At 45.3% G+C, this 18,663-nt stretch overlaps 5 non-coding genes across 5 annotated transcripts; 3 read left to right on the top strand and 2 right to left on the bottom strand.

Moving 5' to 3' along the window:
* The first annotated feature begins 2,473 nt into the window (after positions 1–2,473).
* On the top strand, positions 2,474–2,547 carry trnat-agu (transfer RNA threonine (anticodon AGU)). The gene has a single exon. It is a non-coding gene; the product is annotated as a tRNA-Thr (tRNA).
* Positions 2,548–3,297: 750 nt separating this feature from the next.
* trnat-agu (transfer RNA threonine (anticodon AGU)) lies at positions 3,298–3,372 on the bottom strand. The gene has a single exon. It is a non-coding gene; the product is annotated as a tRNA-Thr (tRNA).
* A 4,465-nt stretch (positions 3,373–7,837) lies between these two features.
* Positions 7,838–7,911, top strand: trnai-aau (transfer RNA isoleucine (anticodon AAU)). Its single transcript has one exon. It is a non-coding gene; the product is annotated as a tRNA-Ile (tRNA).
* Positions 7,912–10,309: 2,398 nt separating this feature from the next.
* trnas-aga (transfer RNA serine (anticodon AGA)) lies at positions 10,310–10,392 on the top strand. Its single transcript has one exon. It is a non-coding gene; the product is annotated as a tRNA-Ser (tRNA).
* A 7,383-nt stretch (positions 10,393–17,775) lies between these two features.
* trnam-cau (transfer RNA methionine (anticodon CAU)) lies at positions 17,776–17,847 on the bottom strand. Its single transcript has one exon. It is a non-coding gene; the product is annotated as a tRNA-Met (tRNA).
* Positions 17,848–18,663: the final 816 nt, after the last annotated feature.

Below are 18,663 nucleotides of genomic sequence, written 5' to 3'. Positions count from 1 at the left end.
AAGCGGATTGGATCCTTGGCTTCATAAGTGGAGGCGATGTTTCTGCATAGAATCTCTGCATTGGAAAAGGAAGCCATTTGGCCCATCGAGTCTGCAACAACTTTCTGAAAGAATATCTTTTACACAATTTTACCTGACTAATCTGTACATTCCACCCGGAAGATACCTAATTGAAACCGAGCATTTTGTTCTAATTAGTACATGATTCCACACGACCCTCTACTCAAAATGTTTAATGTAACAACATCTGCTTATCTCTGAAATTCATTCTCTGTCGTCTTATTAATTAGAATTATCTTTAGTGCATCGACTCAACTGCTGCAGGTCAGATCAAATTCCAATTTATATTGACTACATGGGAAACTACATTAATATTGAATTCTCCATGGGATTTAATGCTGACATCCAATCATTAATTCCTGTTTGATCTGTCTCCGCAACAGCGACAGTTAATGTGAATTTTCTTCCCTTCCACAGCAGTTCTCCATTGCGGCCAGTAGATGTCAGCACACTCTGATAGACTAAAGTTGTGACATCAGGGAGAGGCACAACAGAGAGGCAATGTTCACATTATATTGAAGCTGGGACGGAGAAATTTCGAAATACAAAATGTGTGGGCCATATCAATTCGAAATCCATCAGGACGCTGCTTTCCTCTGTATTCATCATTTAAACACCGATAAATCAGCATGGCTATGCTTTTTAACTTCAAGTATTAGTAACGGGAGGTATTTCATTTAGAACAAAGTGATATTTTGAATCATTGTTGTTTAGCACAGTTAGAATTTCATTATACAACGGTTTAATTATTAGTACAGGCCTATTAAAACACACATTACACAAAGTTTTACTGACTTCTGATTGGGAAAGGTAAATAGAGAGAAACTTGCTTTTCTTGATTACATATTACTGACCTATATCTGGTCGTACAGGTTTCAATCTCAACATTTGCCAGTGGTGCAAAACTTGAAAATATTCTGAACTTTAATGAGAAGGATATTGATAATTTTCAAGAAGATGTAGACAGGCTGGTGGAATGGACAGACACGTGACAGATACAACTTAATTAATGTTAGGAAGTGTGAAGTGAGACATTTTGGTCCGAAGATCAAGGAGAGACGATATAAAATAAAGCGTACACCTTTACCCTTCCTAATCCCCATTGCACCTTTACTACGCTAAGATGCCACAGTCTCTTCACCCATCTCAGAACTCATGAATATCCAGCCTGAAGCCTGCATTTCACCGTCTGCTTGTGCAGTGATCATTAAACATTTGTCACTCCAACTTTCCTTGGCATCTTCTGAAACGATTCCCTGCTCCGTCTGACAACTCAGTCAATGTCGCATCTTCACTTAGTGCCCTGCCCATGGTAGGATTATCCTGTCCAGTCCCCAAAGTGTTTCACCTTGCTCAATTGTATTGCCCAGATGCTATGTTCTATGTTCAAAATCATAGAATGGAGCATCCATTGTGGATGAAAGGAAACTTTAAACTGTGCCGCTGTGCTGTGCTTCAGGAGCTGGTTTTACACAAATCTCCGTTAATGAGATGTTGCCTCACCTGCTGAGCATTTCCAGCATTTTTTGTTTTTTTTTGGTCAGATTTCCAGCTTCCAGCTTTGCGTTGTGTTCTGTGCAGGTGTTTAACTGGAACAGGGAACAGGTTCTGATCAGCCCCGTGACAGATAGAGTAGAATGTATCTCCCAACTATCAGGCCTGCGAGATGAGACTTCAAGCTGTACAGGGGAGTGAGGAAGAGAGAGAGGGAGCATCATTCTGTGAGGGACAGATTTCCTGTATACAGGAGGAACAGGTTTGTATTTCCACAACTGTTTTAACAGACATCAGATGTCCCAACATGAATTGCAATCAATGAAGTCCTTCTTAACAGTCCTTATCCTTTTAACTATGAGATTATTGAACTTATCAATAGTTTCCACATTGTCAAAAATCCATCTAAGGACAAGTAAAGTAAAATTTCAGCCTGTGTCTCTGTGTCGCGTTGGTCTTCCAAATGATGATAATTCAGTCACTTAAAGGTTGTGAGTTTGAGTCCCATCACAATCGGATTATGGATCAGGTTAGTAACAAACCAGTTGCTGCTTCATTGATGTGATTCACCTTCGGCACCGACATTTCCTGCTCTGCCATCTCTCCATGCTGTTTCTGTTAACCCGGCTCCCAGGGAAACCACTGACTCGAGAATAAATCACAAACCTTTCTTAAAGTTTGACACAACGTTCGCTGGTTGGGTGAGAAATTGTAATATCTTTTTCAATTAGATATTTCATTTCTTTTGGAAGATAAATAAGATTAAGGAACGCAGACACGCAACAACAACTTATAAATAACTACAATCAATGAATAAATACCAGTGTCCTACAACCTGGCAGTGTCTCCTTTTTCACAAATACCACCAGATCTGGAACGTATTTCCAGCATTCCGCTGAACCCACCCGCAGCAGTGACAGGCTCTGTGGCTTAGTTGGTTAAAGCGCCTGCCTAGTAAGCAGGAAATCCTGGGTTCAAATCCCAGCGGAGCCATGTCTCTTTTTCAATGTTATTCTGATCTTTCTGCTGCGCTTGTCCTTCTGGGTCCCAATGGGCGTGGGTTTGGAAGGTGCTGCCAAAGAAGCTTCACTGAGTTGCAGCAGTGCATCGTGTGGATGGTGCACACTGCTGTCATTGTGTGTCGGTAGTGGAGGGAGTGAGTTTTTATACATGGGAAGCAAATGAAGCGGGATGCTCTGTCCTGGATGGTGCCAAATTTCTGTCGTTCTGTTCAAGTTGAATTCACCCAGACAAATGATCTCAGGAAACAGGGTGATTCCGATTTCCTCCCACATTCCAAAGATGAGCAGGTTGAACGGATTTGGCCATGTTAGATTGTCCCTTCGTCCCCAAGGTATTTCTATCAGTAGATTAGCGGAGTGGGTGTGTGGCACTGCGGGGATAGATCCTATGTGCAATCCTCTGTCGGAGGGTCAGTACAGCCTCGATGGTCAGAATGGTCTCCTTCAGCACCGTCGGGATTGTGTGTTTCTCAGGCCATTTGACAGTGTTCGGAATTCCCTGAGAAAATAATGGAAATCTGTGTTGGGAGAACATTGAGTATGTTCAGATGATTTTTTTACTGCAAGATGATAAAAGTACCTGGATCATCTCAACAAATAGTCGAGATATATGTGGGGAGTCTCGAAATGTTTCAATCGTTGGAGATGATCCACCGTGAAAGGAAAGGCAAAAATGGATTTAGTGATTGGCATAACTGCAAATGTTATTGGAAAATAACCAAGGCACCGCTGGGAATTGAACTCAGGATCATCCTGCATACTAGGCAGGTGCTTTAACCAACTAAGCCACAGAGCCTGTCTCTGCTCTAGGTAGGTTCAGCGGAATACTGGAAATGCGTTCCAGATCTGGTGGCATTTGTGAAAAAGGAGATCCTGCCAGAATTGGAACGTACCTGTGAACTATCCGACTAAATATTGAACGGTTTAACGTGAGCTGGGTCCACTTACTGTTTTCAGACACACATTTAGTGTAAAAGTAGAGAAGTGATTCACACACACAGTTTTCTGCTCTGAAGGCAGCTGTGCTCCTTCTGTCGCACGAAGTGATTTAAAAAAGAAAATACTTTATTCATACGGGGTATGTGTGTCACTGGCCCGGGAAGCATTTATTGTCCAAATTAATTGTCTTTGAATAATTGGCGATGAATTCATTCTGGAGACACTGCAGTCCATGTGGTGTATGTACACATAGACTGCTGTTAGGGAGGGAGTTCCGGGATTGTGAGCCAGCCATGGGAACGGTGATATGTTTCCAAGTCAGGATGATGTGTGTCTCGGAGTGGAACTTACAGGTGGTCATTGTTCCTCTGCATCTGCTGCCCTTGTGCTGAGAGATTTCCTGGGTTTGGATGGTTCCTCGCGAAGGAGAAAAAATATCAGCATCAGAATTGAGATTTGAACCGAGGGCTCTCAAAAAGTCTGTGACTGAAACAGAGCACCTTCGACAGATCAGTAATCCTGACTACTTGACCCAAAGTGCAAAATCTGTGCAGGAATCGAATTGAATTCCATTTTTGTGGCATTTACATTTCAAACTCGATGCACTTTTTCCCCATTTTTGAACCCCAGCCAGAGGCCTGTATCTGAGTCCCATCCTTCCCCAAGCCGCCGGGGGGTGAGGAGCTTCTCATTGCTGCATTGCTCTGTTTGCTCAAATCAACAAAGACCCAATTCCCGCCCTTCCTGTTCCTTACAGGAAGGTGTTGAGAGTGTCAGATCTGAGCAATGTGAAGTATCCAATTGGAGAGTTACATCCTGGCCACAGGAATATCTCTCCACAGCTGCTTTCGGAGCTGCTGAATATTTCCAGCATTTCCTCTTTCTGATTTTGTGTCTTCATTACAGGAGATCATTTACTGACAACCCAAAACTTGTCTCTCGGGCCCAGCTCCAGACACAGCTTTTCTGTGATCTTCAAACGGACAAGTTCACTCTTCACTTTCCTACACACATGCTTTAAAATCGGCTGGTCTCACACTCAGCACCCTGCGGCATCGCCTTCAAACCTCACCCCACCCTTCAACCGCCCACCAGGGTCTCAGAGGTACAAGTGCTTCTTAGGAATTGACAAAAGCAAGAAGATTACAGTGTTTGTGAGGGCATATAAAAGGTTAATCCATACTCACAAAGAGACTGTGAGAATCTCTCTCCCTCTCTATTTGATCAAAGGAAGATACAGATTGTCTGCAGTCAGTCATTATCCAACAATATTCCCCATTCCTATACAGTTCCTGAGTGGGGGTGGAGGGATAGACACCGATAGAGTGAGTGAGGGCGGTGATAATTTATCAGATAATATATCAGTTCCAGAAATCTTTGTAAATTCCGGCTTTATCCAGAAAGATTCTCTTGGAGAAACAGAAGGTGCAGCCTCAGCTCTCACTGATATTGTAGTAGAAACATATTATTAATCCCACACTCAGGAACAATGCTGCATTTGGACAGGAGAGATGGGGAAAGGGAATAAAAACGGAATGGTTCAGTTCTAAACAGTGTGCAGGCTCAGAGGGAGCTGAGGGTCAGAGAGATCTTTGAAGGAGAGAGGCCATTTTGAGAGAGTTGTCAGGAAGGCGGATTGGATGTTTGGCTTCATAACTGGAGATACTGAGTATAAAAACTGGGAAATTCTGCTCAATATTTTTGAAGCTCTGATTAACTGCGGATGTTTTAGGATTACCCCCAGACCCAGTAATCACACTTTAGAACGTGTATGAGAGTCCTGACGAGGGTGAAGATGAGATTTACTGCTTTGGATCGGTCGATGATGGATTTTCGCTCAAAGGTTTGACTGGATAATTCGGATTTTAACTCTTTGCAGCTAACGGGATTGAGTGGTGATGTAAGAGACGTGTAAAATAAAATAACATATTGAACTAAGGTACACAGGGGGAAGTTGCTGCATTAGCTGCTGGCAGAAGTACTCAGGAACAGGCATTGAAGATTGAAGAGAGGATGTGTAGGAGGCAGAGGATCCCCACAGTGCGGAATGAGGCCGCACCGACCATTCTGCACCAACTCTCCGACAGAGAATCCCTCTCTGTAACCCCACCTAATTACCCTACTAATCCCCCTGACAATAAGGGGGAATTTAGCCTGGCCAATCCGCCGAATCTGCACTTCGTGAGAGGTGGGAGGAAACCGGAACACCCGAAGTAAACACACACATGGGGGGACCGTGCAAACTCCACACAGACAGGCAGCCAAGAATGTTGGAAATGATCTTCAGTTTTCTACCGGTTACAAACACTGGGGATTCCCCTTCAGTTTGTGGCATCTGGGAATCAGCGAAGCATCCAAAAATAGAACTGACAATAAATATAACCTCGGTAGGTATTCACATGGTACTGACATTCGATCGGAAGAATTATGTGTCGACCGTGTGGTGTAATGGATAAGGCGTCTGACTTCGGTCAATATGACAGTGATAGTATCAGAAGATTGTAAGTTCGAGTCCTGTCGCGGTCGTTTTATGCAGAAATCTGGTCGAAGTTCCAAAAAAAAAGAGATGTCCTTCTTCAGGTGAAAGCTCTGCATTTTCTTGCTAACATTGCAGGGCTCTTTCTCAGAATGTATTTCCCTGTTGTTTTGTTCATTCAGTTTTCTCACCTCATTATTTTATCCTCCGCCCAATAAATCAATCTTATCTTTGAGATCTTAATAAATTGTTGATGCTCCCGAATGGAGCAACAGGCTTTGATACAATCCGTTCAATAGAATTCTGTGGAGGGAATTCTAATCTCCTCAGGAAGGGGTTTAATAATGAGCTGAATGAACTGCTTCTGTTTTCAGGGATGAAAGGTGATGTCACTGGGCTGGTAATCCGGAGGCCCGCACTAGTATTTGGGAACACGGAGTAAATCCCACTGCGGCAGCTGGTGGAATTTCAATTCATTGATGAAGTCAATCTGGAATTGAAAGCTAGTCTCAGTAATGGTGGCCTTGGAACTACTGTCAATTGGAGTAAAATATGATCTGGTTCATCGGTGCACATTAGATGAAGCCGTTTGCCCTCCTTACCTGGTCTGGCTGACATCTGACTCCAGACCCAGAGCAATGAGGGTGACTCTTAACTGCCCTCTGAAATGGCCGAACAAGGCACTTTCATTTGAAGGGCAATTAGAGGAGGGCAACAAATGCTGGTCCTGCAGGCGACACCCACAGCCCATAAAAAGAACCATGAAGGAGAAAGAGAATGCTCTGCCGGTAACAAATGCTGACATTCAGTACCGTGTTTTGTTGCTTGACCGCCTGGCCTAATGGCTAAGGCGTTTAATTGTTCCCATGATAAGTGGCGATAGTATCAGAAGATTGCAGGTTCGAGTCCTAGCATCTTTCTGCAGAAATCTGGTCGAAGTTCCAGAAACACGAAATGGTCGAGTGACGGATGGAGAATCTGGAGCCTTTTCTCCAAAACAACGAGGCTGAGGGTGGCCTGATGTTGGGCTTTAAATTAATGAAAGATTTTGTCAAAAATCATTTCGACAAAATGGATCAGAGAAGGGGAGATAGGAAAGTACCTCACTCTCTCACACATGCCATTGATAGTTGATGGTTTTAGCACAATGATGTACATGTGACCAGTGTATCAGCGAATCCTCAGAGTGTGAGAGACATCCCATCAGTAATGTTTCCCCAACACCCTCCAGATTGAAGGGAGGCAGCATTCATGCTGATGACTGGGAGAGTTTGTTACAAATCGTTGAAGATGGTCAAAACCTGTCCCCCAATCGGCAGCAGGCTTTTATGAGGCAGAATGGAGGCAGAGAAGACAGTAACAGAGAAGAAAGCTCTGTGGGCTGAGAATGGGCCTGTTCACTCACATGAAGACCCATAGCAGAAACTCATGGCCCTGAATGGATGTCATCCTCGAATCGAGGGACCGACAACAAAATACAAAGAACAAAGAACAACACAGCACAGGAAACGGGGCCTTCGGCCCTGCAAAAGCCCGCGCCGCCCATTTTAACCTCAGTGAGTGCCTCATTCCAATCCTTCTTCTACCTACGACTTTTGTCTACATCTCCTGGACTCCACAATAAAGGGGTGCAAATTTTGGGAATGATATGCGCGCTAGATTAAGGGAGATCCAATTTAGGGACGATTTATTAACACCAATCAGCCAAAAAGCACGTTTTTGGGGTGTGGGAAGAAACCGGAGCCCCCGGAGAAAACCCACGCAAACACGGGGATCATGTGCAAACTCCCACAGACATTGACCCAAGCCGCCCTGATAACTGTCCCTGGGCGGCGCGGAGTTTCGTGGCCGGTTAGCTCAGCTGGTTAGAGCGTGGTGCTAATAACGCCAAGGTCGCGGGTTCGATCCCCATACCGGCCAATTTGTTTTTTTTCCCCCTCAAACTGCTGCTTCACATCTCCAGGGACATTGGCTCGATTCCCGGCTGAGGTCAATGTCTGTGTGGAGTTTGCACATTCTCCTCGTATCTGCGTGGGTTTCCTCCGGGTACTCCGGTTTCCTCCCATAGTCCAAAGATGTGCGGGCCAGTTGTGCACTCAGTCACTAAACAACATCCTGCCTTCATATCGAGTGGATCAGAGAGGGTAGAGGGATAGACAGAGACAGAGTGAGTGAGGACAGTGAGATACAGACGGCCAGATAATGTCTCAGTGATAAAAATCCTTATAAATTCCGGCTTTATCCAGAACTTTTCTCCTGGAGAACCAGAAGCTGCCGCCTTAGCTCTCACTGATATTGCAGCAGAGACACATTATTAATCCCACACTCAGGAACAGTGCTGCATTCTGACAGCAAAGATGGGGAGAGGCAATAGAAACAGAATGGTCCCGTTCTATGCAGTGTGCAGGCTCAGAGGGATCTGAGGTTCAGAGAGATATTTGAAGGTGGGAGGAAATTTTAAAAGTGTTGTTAGGAAAACGGATGGGATTCTTGGTTTCATAAATGGAGACACTGTGTATGCAGAGAATCCCTGCATTGCAGAAGGAAACCAGTCAGCCCAAGGAGTCTGAACAGATTCTCTGAAAGAACATATTTCGCGCAATTTTACCATGGCTAATCCCCCGAACCTCCACATCCTGGGACCTAAGGACCAATTTAGCATGGCCAATGCACCTAGCCAGTCTTTGGAGTGAGGGAGGAAACTGGAGCACCCAGAGGAAACCCACGCAGACACGAGGAGGACGTGTAAACTCCATGCAGTCACCCAAGGCCCGAATCAAACATGGGCAGCACTGCGAATTACTGTACCACTTTACCGCGCTCTTTAATATATCAAATCAGAGAAGATATGCTTCATTTCTATATTTTATCTTGCATTAATTACTAGTAGCGGATTCAGTGACATAAAGTGAGGATTGGAGGTAAGATATGCAGGCACGGGGTAGCTGACATGTTCTCTAACTTCCAACTCAAATCTTGAATTTAATGAAACAGTGCCTTGAAATCTAACTTTGGGGCTCAGCAGGGGGATTAGTGGGAACTTTGTGATTGGAAAATCGTTTTATTTTACACGAGAGAGACTCGGAGATCTCACAGACACCAAACGCAGTTGGATAAGTTTGACTCGGCATGGTAACACAATGGTTAGCATTGCTGCTTCACAGCTCCAGAGACCTGGATTCGATTCGGGGCTTGGGTCACTGCCTGTGTGGAGTTTGCATGTTCTCCCAATGTTTGCATGGGTTTTCTCCCACAGTCCAAAGAACATCCTTCCTCAGATAAGAAGACAAAACTGCAGCTGTGGCCTCACCAAGACCCTGTATAATTGCATCAAGACATCCCTGCTCCTGTACTCGAAGCCTCTCGCTATGAGGGCCACCATGCCATTTGCATTTTTTACTGCCTGCTACAGCGGCATGTTTCCCTTCAGTGACTGGTGCATGAGGACACTCTGTTCTGGTTGCACATTCTCTTCTCCTAATTTATGACCAAACAGAACATAATCTGTCTTCCCGTGTTTGCTAACAAATTGGACCACTTCACATTTATTCAAAATATACTGCATCTGCCAATCATTGACCCATTCGCTCAACTTGGCCAAATCAGGCTGCAGGATATGGTGTAAGGTGACTCTGAGATAAAGGGATGGAGAGAGAAACGAGGTGACTGCAGTCTGACTCTGACTCTTCAAACCAGTTATTGCGCCCTTGTTGAAAGTGAATGTGCCTGAGAACAGGAGAAAAGCAGATCATGGGCCAGGGATTTATTTTCTGTAAAAAGTAAAATAAACTTGTAACCAGTCAGTGTCTGGCTGAGAACTGGCGAGGGGAGGGGGAGGGGAGGGGGGAGGGGAGGGGAGGGGGTGGTTGGGGGGAGGGGAGGGGCGTGGAGGAGGGGAAGGGGAGGGGAGGGGAGGGGAGGGGGCCTGCTTAAAGAACATTCACATAAATATTTTCATGATCCATCTGTGTCTAATGGAAAATCGAGTTTGAAATTGTTGTCAGTGGAAAATTTGTTTAAATGAAAAAAAGGGCCTGAAAACGAATCAATGAATTCTCAGTCAGAAACAATAGTATAATGAATTACAATTGAGGGTTTTCTTTTTTTTAATTCGGAACTAATTCGTTTCTCATGAAAAATTACTGAGATACAAAAACATGTCTTTGACCTAGTAAATGACTTCTCCGTCAGAGACAAAGATACAAAAGTAGAGGAACAAATTTCAGCTCACACACTGAGCTTTGGACAATAACGGTGCCTGATGAAGTTAGTGTGAACGCTACTGAGGTGATTATATGAGGGGGAGGCGAACGGTGGTGCTGCGATGGCCGAGTGGTGAAGGTGTTGGATTAGAAATCCAATGGGGTTTCCTCGCTGCAGGTTCGAGTCCTGCTTGCAGCGACTATCGCTGAAAGCGTTTGCTTCCGGCAGCCCCAGAGCCGGACCTTTTTCTGGTGCCAAGTATGTGGATCACCATCATGCTTTCAGCTCCATGGCTCCGGGCCGAGTGCAGGAAGGTGAGCTTGAAGAGGACACCTGGGTGCCCTCGGGCTGGCATGGACAAGATAAGCCGAATGATTCAGTGCTGTTCCCTTTCTCTGGTTCCATGAGGGAAATCAGAATGTGAGCAGATTGAAAAACAACAGCATCAGGAGCGCAAGGACAAAACAAGGTCTCATTTCAGAGGAAGATTCTTATGGAATGACACACAGAACATAAGAAATAAATTTCATCAGAATACACTGAATGATCATTTCAAAATGCTGCTTGGATGATATGACATCGTGTTCATTCAAACACATTGCTGCAAGCTGGTCATTATTGGGCGTTAGGAACTCCTGGTTATAGCAGATTGGGAATGGAAGGAGCAGCTTCACATCTGCACATTGACAGGTCAAACTGTGTCTCAGATTGACAGCTCCCAGGACAGGTTTTCCTCTCCTCTCGCTCTGTGCTGTGGATTCTCGGGGATGAGTTGGAGTTTCCCAGCTCAGTAAGTGTGAAAGCCTCTGAGGCCGGCGATGCTCACAGTGTCTGTTCCCCAGATTCAGGGGGCTGCAGCCAATCAGAGCTGTGCCTAGGTTAACCCAGAGCTGGTTCAAATGGTGATATTGTTCACAAGCTGAATTCTATTTGATCAGATGTAGATACAGATTGTGTGCACTCAGTCACTAAACAACAAGATCCCGCCTTCATATAGAGTTGATGAGAGGGGATGGAGGGATAGAGTGAGTTGGAGCAGTGAGACACAGACCGCCAGACATTGCCTCAGTGACAGAAATCCCTGTAAATTCCGGCTTTATCCAGAGAGATTCTCTTGGAGAAACAGAAGCTGCAGTCTCAGTTCTCAGAAAAAAACATCAGGTAAGGCGATAAAGGAGCAGCGCTCCGAAAGCTAGTGGTTTTGCTAACAAATATATCTGTTGGACTTTAACCTGGTGTTGTGAGACTTCTTATCACGAGGGCAGAATCAGTGGCGTTCAGATATCTCAGAGGATTGTTCGGCTGGAGATGACGAAAGGCAGGAAGAGCTGAGGACATGGAGGGATTTGGAAACACGGATAAGAATATTAAAACTGAGACATTGCTTAACCACGAACATAGAACATAGAACAATACAGCGCAGAACAGGCCCTTCGGCCCACGATGTTGTGCCGAGCAGTTACAAAACAATGACCCACTAACCTAAACCAATCCCTTCTCGTCCATAAACCTATCCACAGATCTCTTAAACGCCCCCAAACTAGGCGCATTTACAACTGCAGCAGGCAGGGCATTCCAATCCCTCACCACCCTCTGGGTAAAGAACCTACCCCTGACATCCGTCCTATAACTACCACCCCTTAATTTAAAGCCATGCCCCCTCCTGCTAGATTTCTCCATCAGAGGAAAAAGGCTATTACTATCCACCCTATCTAAACCTCTAATCATCTTATATGTTTCAATAAGATCCCCTCTTAGCCGCCTTCTTTCCAGCGAAAACAACCCCAAATCCCTCAGCCTCTCCTCATAGGACCTCCCCTCCATACCAGGCAACATCCTGGTAAACCTCCTCTGCACCCTCTCCAAAGCCTCCACATCCTTCCTGTAATGTGGGGACCAGAACTGCACACAGTACTCCAAGTGCGGCCGCACCAGAGTTGTGTACAGTTGCAACATGACGCTGCGACTCCTAAATTCAATCCCCCTACCAATAAACGCCAAGACACCGTATGCCTTCTTAACAACCTTATCTACTTGACTCCAAACTTTCAGGGATCTATGTACACATACACCTAGATCCCTCTGCTCATCCACACTATTCAAAGTCCTCCCGTTAGCCCTATACTCGACACATCTGTTATTCCTACCAAAGTGAATTACCTCACACTTCTCCGCATTAAACTCCATCCGCCACCTCTCGGCCCAGCTCTGCAACCTGTCTAAGTCTTCCTGCAAACTATGACACCCTTCATCACTATCTACCACACCTCCGACTTTGGTGTCATCAGCAAACTTACTAATCCACCCAACTATACCCTCATCCAGATCATTAATAAAAATTACAAACAGCAGTGGCCCCAAAACAGATCCCTGAGGCACACCACTCGAAACCGAACTCCATGATGAATATTTACCATCAACCACCACCCTCTGTCTCCTATCCGCTAGCCAATTCCTGATCCAATTCCCTAGATCACCCCCAATCCCATACATCTGCATTTTCTGCAGAAGCCTACCATGGTGAACCTTATCAAACGCCTTACTAAAATCCATATACACCACGTCCACTGCCTTACCCCCATCCACCTCTTTGGTCACTTTCTCAAAAAACTCAATAAGGTTAGTAAGGCACGACCTACCCGCCACAAAACCATGCTGACTATCTCCAATCAATTCTTTACACTCCAAATAACTATAAATCCTATCCCGAATAATTTTTTCCAAAACCTTGCCCACAACAGAAGTGAGACTCACCGGTCTATAATTCCCGGGGAAGTCTCTGTTCCCCTTCTTAAACAATGGGACAACATTCGCTAACCTCCAATCCTCCGGCACTACACCAGAGGCCAACGACGACCTGGATAGAGGAGAGCCGGTGGATGTGGTCTTTCTGGATTTTCAGAAGGCGTTTGATAAGGTACCTCACAAGAGGTTACTGCAGAAGGTCAGAGGACATGGAGTTGGGGGTAGGGTGTTAGCGTGGATAGAGGATTGGTTGTCAAATAGGAGGCAGAGAGTGGGGGTCAATGGGTGCTATTCGGATTGGCGGTTGGTGACTAGTGGGGTGCCCCAGGGGTCGGTGCTGGGGCCTCAGCTATTTACCATTTATATAGATGATCTGGAGGAGGGAACCGAGTGTAGGGTGTCGAAATTTGCTGATGACACCAAGATTGGGGGAAAGGCAAATTGTGCGGAGGGTGTGGAGAGTCTGCAGAAGGATCTAGATAGGCTGGGCGAATGGGCCAGGAAATGGCAAATGGAATTTAATGTTGGCAAGTGTGAGGTGGTCCACTTTGGTAGGAAGAATGGTAGGAAGGACTATTACTTACGTGGCGAAAAACTGCAGCAGGCGACGGTGCAGAGGGACCTCGGGGTCCTTGTGCATGAGTCGCAAAAACCCAGCCTGCAAGTGCAGCAGGTGGTCAGGAAGGCGAATGGGATGCTGGCCTTCATAGCGAGGGGGATTGAATATAAAAGTAGGGAGGTCTTGCTGCAGCTGTATAGGGCATTGGTGAGGCCGCAGCTGGAGTACTGTGTGCAGTTTTGGGCGCCGCACCTGCGCAAGGATATTTTGGCCCTGGAGGGAGTGCAGAGGAGGTTTACTAGGCTGATACCGGAGTTGAGGGGGTTGAGCTATGAGGAGAGGCTGAATAAACTAGGCTTGTACTCGTTAGAGTTTAGAAGAATGAGGGGAGATCTCATTGAGACGTATAAGATGATGAATGGGATGGATAGGATAGAGGTGGAAAGACTCTTCCCGCTCAAAAAAGACAGTAGGACTAGGGGGCACAGCCTCAAGATAAAGGGGGGGCGGTTCAGAACGGAGTTGAGGAGGAACTTCTTCACTCAAAGGGTGGTGAATCTCTGGAATTCTCTGCCCGTTGAAGTGGTGGAGGCTGCCTCGCTAAATATTTTTAAGAAGCGGGTTGATGGGTTTTTGATAAGAGAGGGGATTAAGGGTTATGGGGAGAGGGCGGGAAAGTGGAACTGAGCCACGACAGATCAGCCATGATCTTATTGAATGGCGGGGCAGGCTCGAAGGGCCAGATGGCCTACTCCTGCTCCTATTTCTTATGTTCTTATGTTCTTATGAAGATCAGAGCCAGAGGCTCCGCAATCACTTCTCTTGCCTCCCAGAGAATCCTTGGGTAAATCCCATCCGGACCAGGGGACTTATCTATTTTCAGGCCCTCCAGAATATCTAGCACATCCTCCTTATCAACTGCAACACTGTCAATTCTACTCCCCTGCAATCCAGTGTCCTCCTCAGCTATATCCATGTCCCCTTGCGTGAACACCGAAGAGAAATATTGGTTCAATGCCTCTCCAATCTCCTCCGGTTCCACACATAACTTCCCTCTGCTGTCCATAACTGGCCCTAATCTTGCCCTAACCAACCTTCTGTTCTTGCCATACCTATAGAACGCCTTAGGATTCTCCTTAATCCTATCAGCCAAAGTCTTCTCATGTCCTCTTTTAGCCCTTCTTAGCTCACTCTTCAACTCCCTCCTAGCCAATCTAAAGTTTTCTAGTGCACTACCCGAGCCCTCACGTCTCATCCGAACATAAGCCTCCTTTTTCCTCTTAACCAACGAAGAAACTTTTTTGGTGCACCACGGTTCCCTGGCCCTACGAATTCCTCCTTGCCTGACAGGGACATACCTATCACGGACTCGCAGTAGCTGCTCCTTGAAAAAAACTCCACATTTCAGACGTTCCCAGTCCCTGTAATCTCCTAGTCCAACCTATGCTTCCTAATTCTCTCCTAATAGCCTCATAATTACCCTTCCCCCAGCTAAAACCACTAGCCCGAGGTTCATTCCTATCCCTTTCCATCATTAAGGTGAACGTAACCGAATTGTGGTCACTATCACCAAAATGCACACCAACTTCCAAGTCTAGCACCTGGTCTGGCTCATTACCCAGCACCAAATCCAATATAGCCTCACCTCTAGTTGGCCTATCTACATACTGAGTCAAGAAACCTTCCTGCACGCTTTGAACAAAAACTGACCCCTCTAACGAGCTAGAGCTATAACAATTCCAATCAATATTAGTAAAGTTAAAGTCCCCCATAACAATTACCCTATTACTTTCACTCCGAACCAGGATCGTCTCCGCAATCCTTTGCTCAACCTCTCTAGAACTTTTAGGAGGTCTATAAAAGACTCCCAACAGGGTGACCTCTCCTCTCCTATTTCTAATCTCCGCCCATACTACCTCAACAGACAAGTCCTCATCAAACTTCCTCTCTGACACTGTGATACAATCCCTGACCAATAAAGCTACCCCTCCCCCCCTCCTACCTCCTTCTCTACTCCGACTAAAACATTTGAACCCCGGGACCTGCAGCAACCATTCCTGCCCCTGCTCTATCCATGTCTCTGAAATGGCCACAACATCGAAGTCCCAGGTACTGATCCACGAGTCAGTGTTTGTCACTGAGCACAGGGTTGCTACATTTATATATTTGGAGTAAATTCTGATTTAATGATGAGAAATCAATTAGCAGCTTCCTGGACACAGCAGCACAATAAATCGGATCAGAAGTGGATCACATGGTCCCTCAAGCCTGCTGCTCCATTCAGTAGGATTATATTGTAGATTCACAAACCACAGAATCTTTACAATGCAGTAACAACCCATTTGGTGTTATTGAAACAACATTCTATCTAATCCCGCTCCCCCGCCTCACAGCCCCGAGACCTGACTTTGGTTCTGACCTTTGCTGATTTTGCACATTCTCCCCCGTGGGTTTCCTCTGGGTGCTCTGGTTTGCTCCCTGGTTGAAAGATGTGCAGGTGAGGTGGATTGGCCATGTTAAATGTTGCTTTAGTTTCCAAAGATATGCACATTAGGCACTGAATCGCTGCAGTTTTGATACTTATCTTGAATATTTTTCCCTGGTTCTTGATGAACTCTTGACTGGAATATGACAACTTCTATCATTGAATCCCTACAGTGCAGAATGTGGCCATTCGGCCCATTGCGTGTGCACTGATTTTCTGACCTATCCACTCAACCTCACATATTTACCCTGTTAGTTCTCCTAATCTAAACATACTGGGGGACATTCGGGGAAATTTAGCATGGTAAGTCCATTTCCCCTATCAGTGGAGTGTGGGGGCAACCAGAGCACCCGGAGGAAAGCCAAGTGGGCACAGAGAAAATGTGGAAAATACACACAGTCACTGAAGGCCAGAATTGAACCCGGCCCTTTTACTTTTCATTGTGTCTCTATAATCTTCCTACCAGAATGAATCACTTCACAATTCTCAGCTTTGAATTTCAGCTGTAACTTGTCCACTCATTCCGTCAACTTGTCTCTGTCCTTTTTACAGTTTTACACTATCCTCCTCAGAGTTCAGAATGCTCCCAACTTTCACATCATCCACAAATTCTGAAATTGTGCCCTGCACACCATGACCTCGGTCACTAATATATCCTGGTGCATGTTCACAGTATCTACAGTTTATGTGCAGATCAAAGTGATTTACTGCAGTTTGAGGATGAAAACAGAAAAGCGGAGCCAATGCAAATGCTTGCATATTCCACGGAAATGTTGCAGAATTGTTGTCAAGTAGTTTTGTTATCATCGTTAACAGGAAATAGCAGAGAATGGTTTCGACGCATCAACCTCTGAATGATCAGTCCAGCACACTTCCGCTGCGTCACTTTGCTCTGGTAAATCCAGCTCCCCCTGCTGCCTATCAATGTAGCCATTCAGATATTCACTTCCACATTGTTGTTTAACTCCAGCACGAGTGTGAGGGAGCTTCAGTCTGGCCACGCAATTCCACTGCAGAACACCAAGAATGCAACGGACAGAGAAAGACACGCACAAAAACAGCAGAAGAGAATGTTTGTAAATGAGTGACGAAAGACAAAGGTTCCGGGAAACCGGCAGGACCCGGAATTGATCACTCACATGTTAAATTAGTTTCCTGTTGCAAATATATTCTTGTAAGCATATTTCCTGCTGTACAGCTGTCCTGCTTTGAACTATTGCTCAAAGGTGTTCACTGTTGTTGTGTAAAGTGTTTCACTGTTTGTAAATATATTTCCTGCTGTGCTCTATGATATAGAGGGTTACAGCATGGAAACAGGCCCTTCGGCCCAAAGTGTTCATGCTGCCCATTGTCTTTTTCCCTCGGAGTTATTCCCAATTATCCGTGTTTTGCCAATATTTCTCCAGACCAATCTTACCCAGGTAACTGTCTCAAATGTTGGTGAGTGTTTTTTTCTTTCTGCTGTTGTGAAATATGCTGCCCTGTTGTGTTTCCGGCTCTGTAAATATTTTTTCTTCTTTTCTGTTCACAAATCGCCTTCCCTTGCAAACGTGTTCCCTGTTGTGTAAAAAAGATTCTCCGTGAGGACCTTTTTTGTCTGTAAATTGTTGCATGTTGTGTTAAGATGTTCCCTCTTCTTGTGTCAGGCTCTGGTTGCAGAAAAAGCCATTTACTCCAGATCGAGGTTTTTCGGGGAAAAGGGAAGCCAAATAACAGTTGATGTTCTCCAGGTAAAAGCCACAACTGCTTCACAGTTACCGTTAAGTTGTTTTATCATCAGTATGAGCAGGAATAGCAGAGGATGGTTTCGATCCATCGACCTCTGGGTTATGGGCCCAGCACGCTTCCGCTGCGCCACTCTGCTACGGCAAAAATCTTACCCTGCTGCCCATCAATGTAGTCAGACAGATGGTCACTTCTCCATCGTTTAATAGGAACACCAGTGTGAGGAGACATCACTGCATCTCACCGAGAATACAATAGACAGAGAAAAACACACAATAGCAGCATGAGAGACTGCTTGGACACATGGAACGACAGACAAAGTGTTGGGAAACCGGCAAGATACGGAATTGGAGAGTCGATCACTATTTTAAAAGGAATGTTCTGTTGCAAATAGGTGTTTATAAATATATTTCCTGCTGTGTAACTGTGCTCTCTGTTGTTGAGAAATGTTTTCTGCTGTTGTCTAAAATGCCTTCCCGGCTGTGTAAATATGATCCATCTTGTGTCAATATTTTAAAAATACTCTCTTAATATATGCCCTGTCCTGTAAACGTGTTCCCTGTTACACAAGAACATAAGAAATAGGAGCAGGAGTAGGCCATCTCGCCCTTCGAGCCTGCCCCGCCATTCAATAAGATCATAGCTGATCTGATAGTGGATCAGTTCCACTTTCCCGCTTTCTCCCCATAACCCTTAATTCCCTTGTCTATCAAAAACCTATCTACCCGTGACTTAAATATATTTAGCGAGGGAGCCTCCACCACTTCAATGGGCAGTGAATTCCAGAGATTCACCTCCCTTTGAGTGAAGAAGTTCCTCCTCAAATCCGATCTAAACTGCCCCCCACCCCTTATCTTGAGGCTGTGTCCTCTAGTCTTGCTATCCTTTCTGAGCGGGAAGAATCTCTCTACCTCTATCCTATCTATCATCTTCATTATCTTATATGTCTCTCTAA

This window comes from Carcharhinus amblyrhynchos, unplaced genomic scaffold, assembly GCF_965287045.1.
Source record: "Carcharhinus amblyrhynchos unplaced genomic scaffold, sCarAmb.v2.hapA scaffold_42, whole genome shotgun sequence".
NCBI classification, from domain to species: domain Eukaryota; kingdom Metazoa; phylum Chordata; class Chondrichthyes; order Carcharhiniformes; family Carcharhinidae; genus Carcharhinus; species Carcharhinus amblyrhynchos.
Note: the sequence above shows the minus strand (reverse complement) of the source record. Positions and strands in the feature narration are given on the sequence as shown.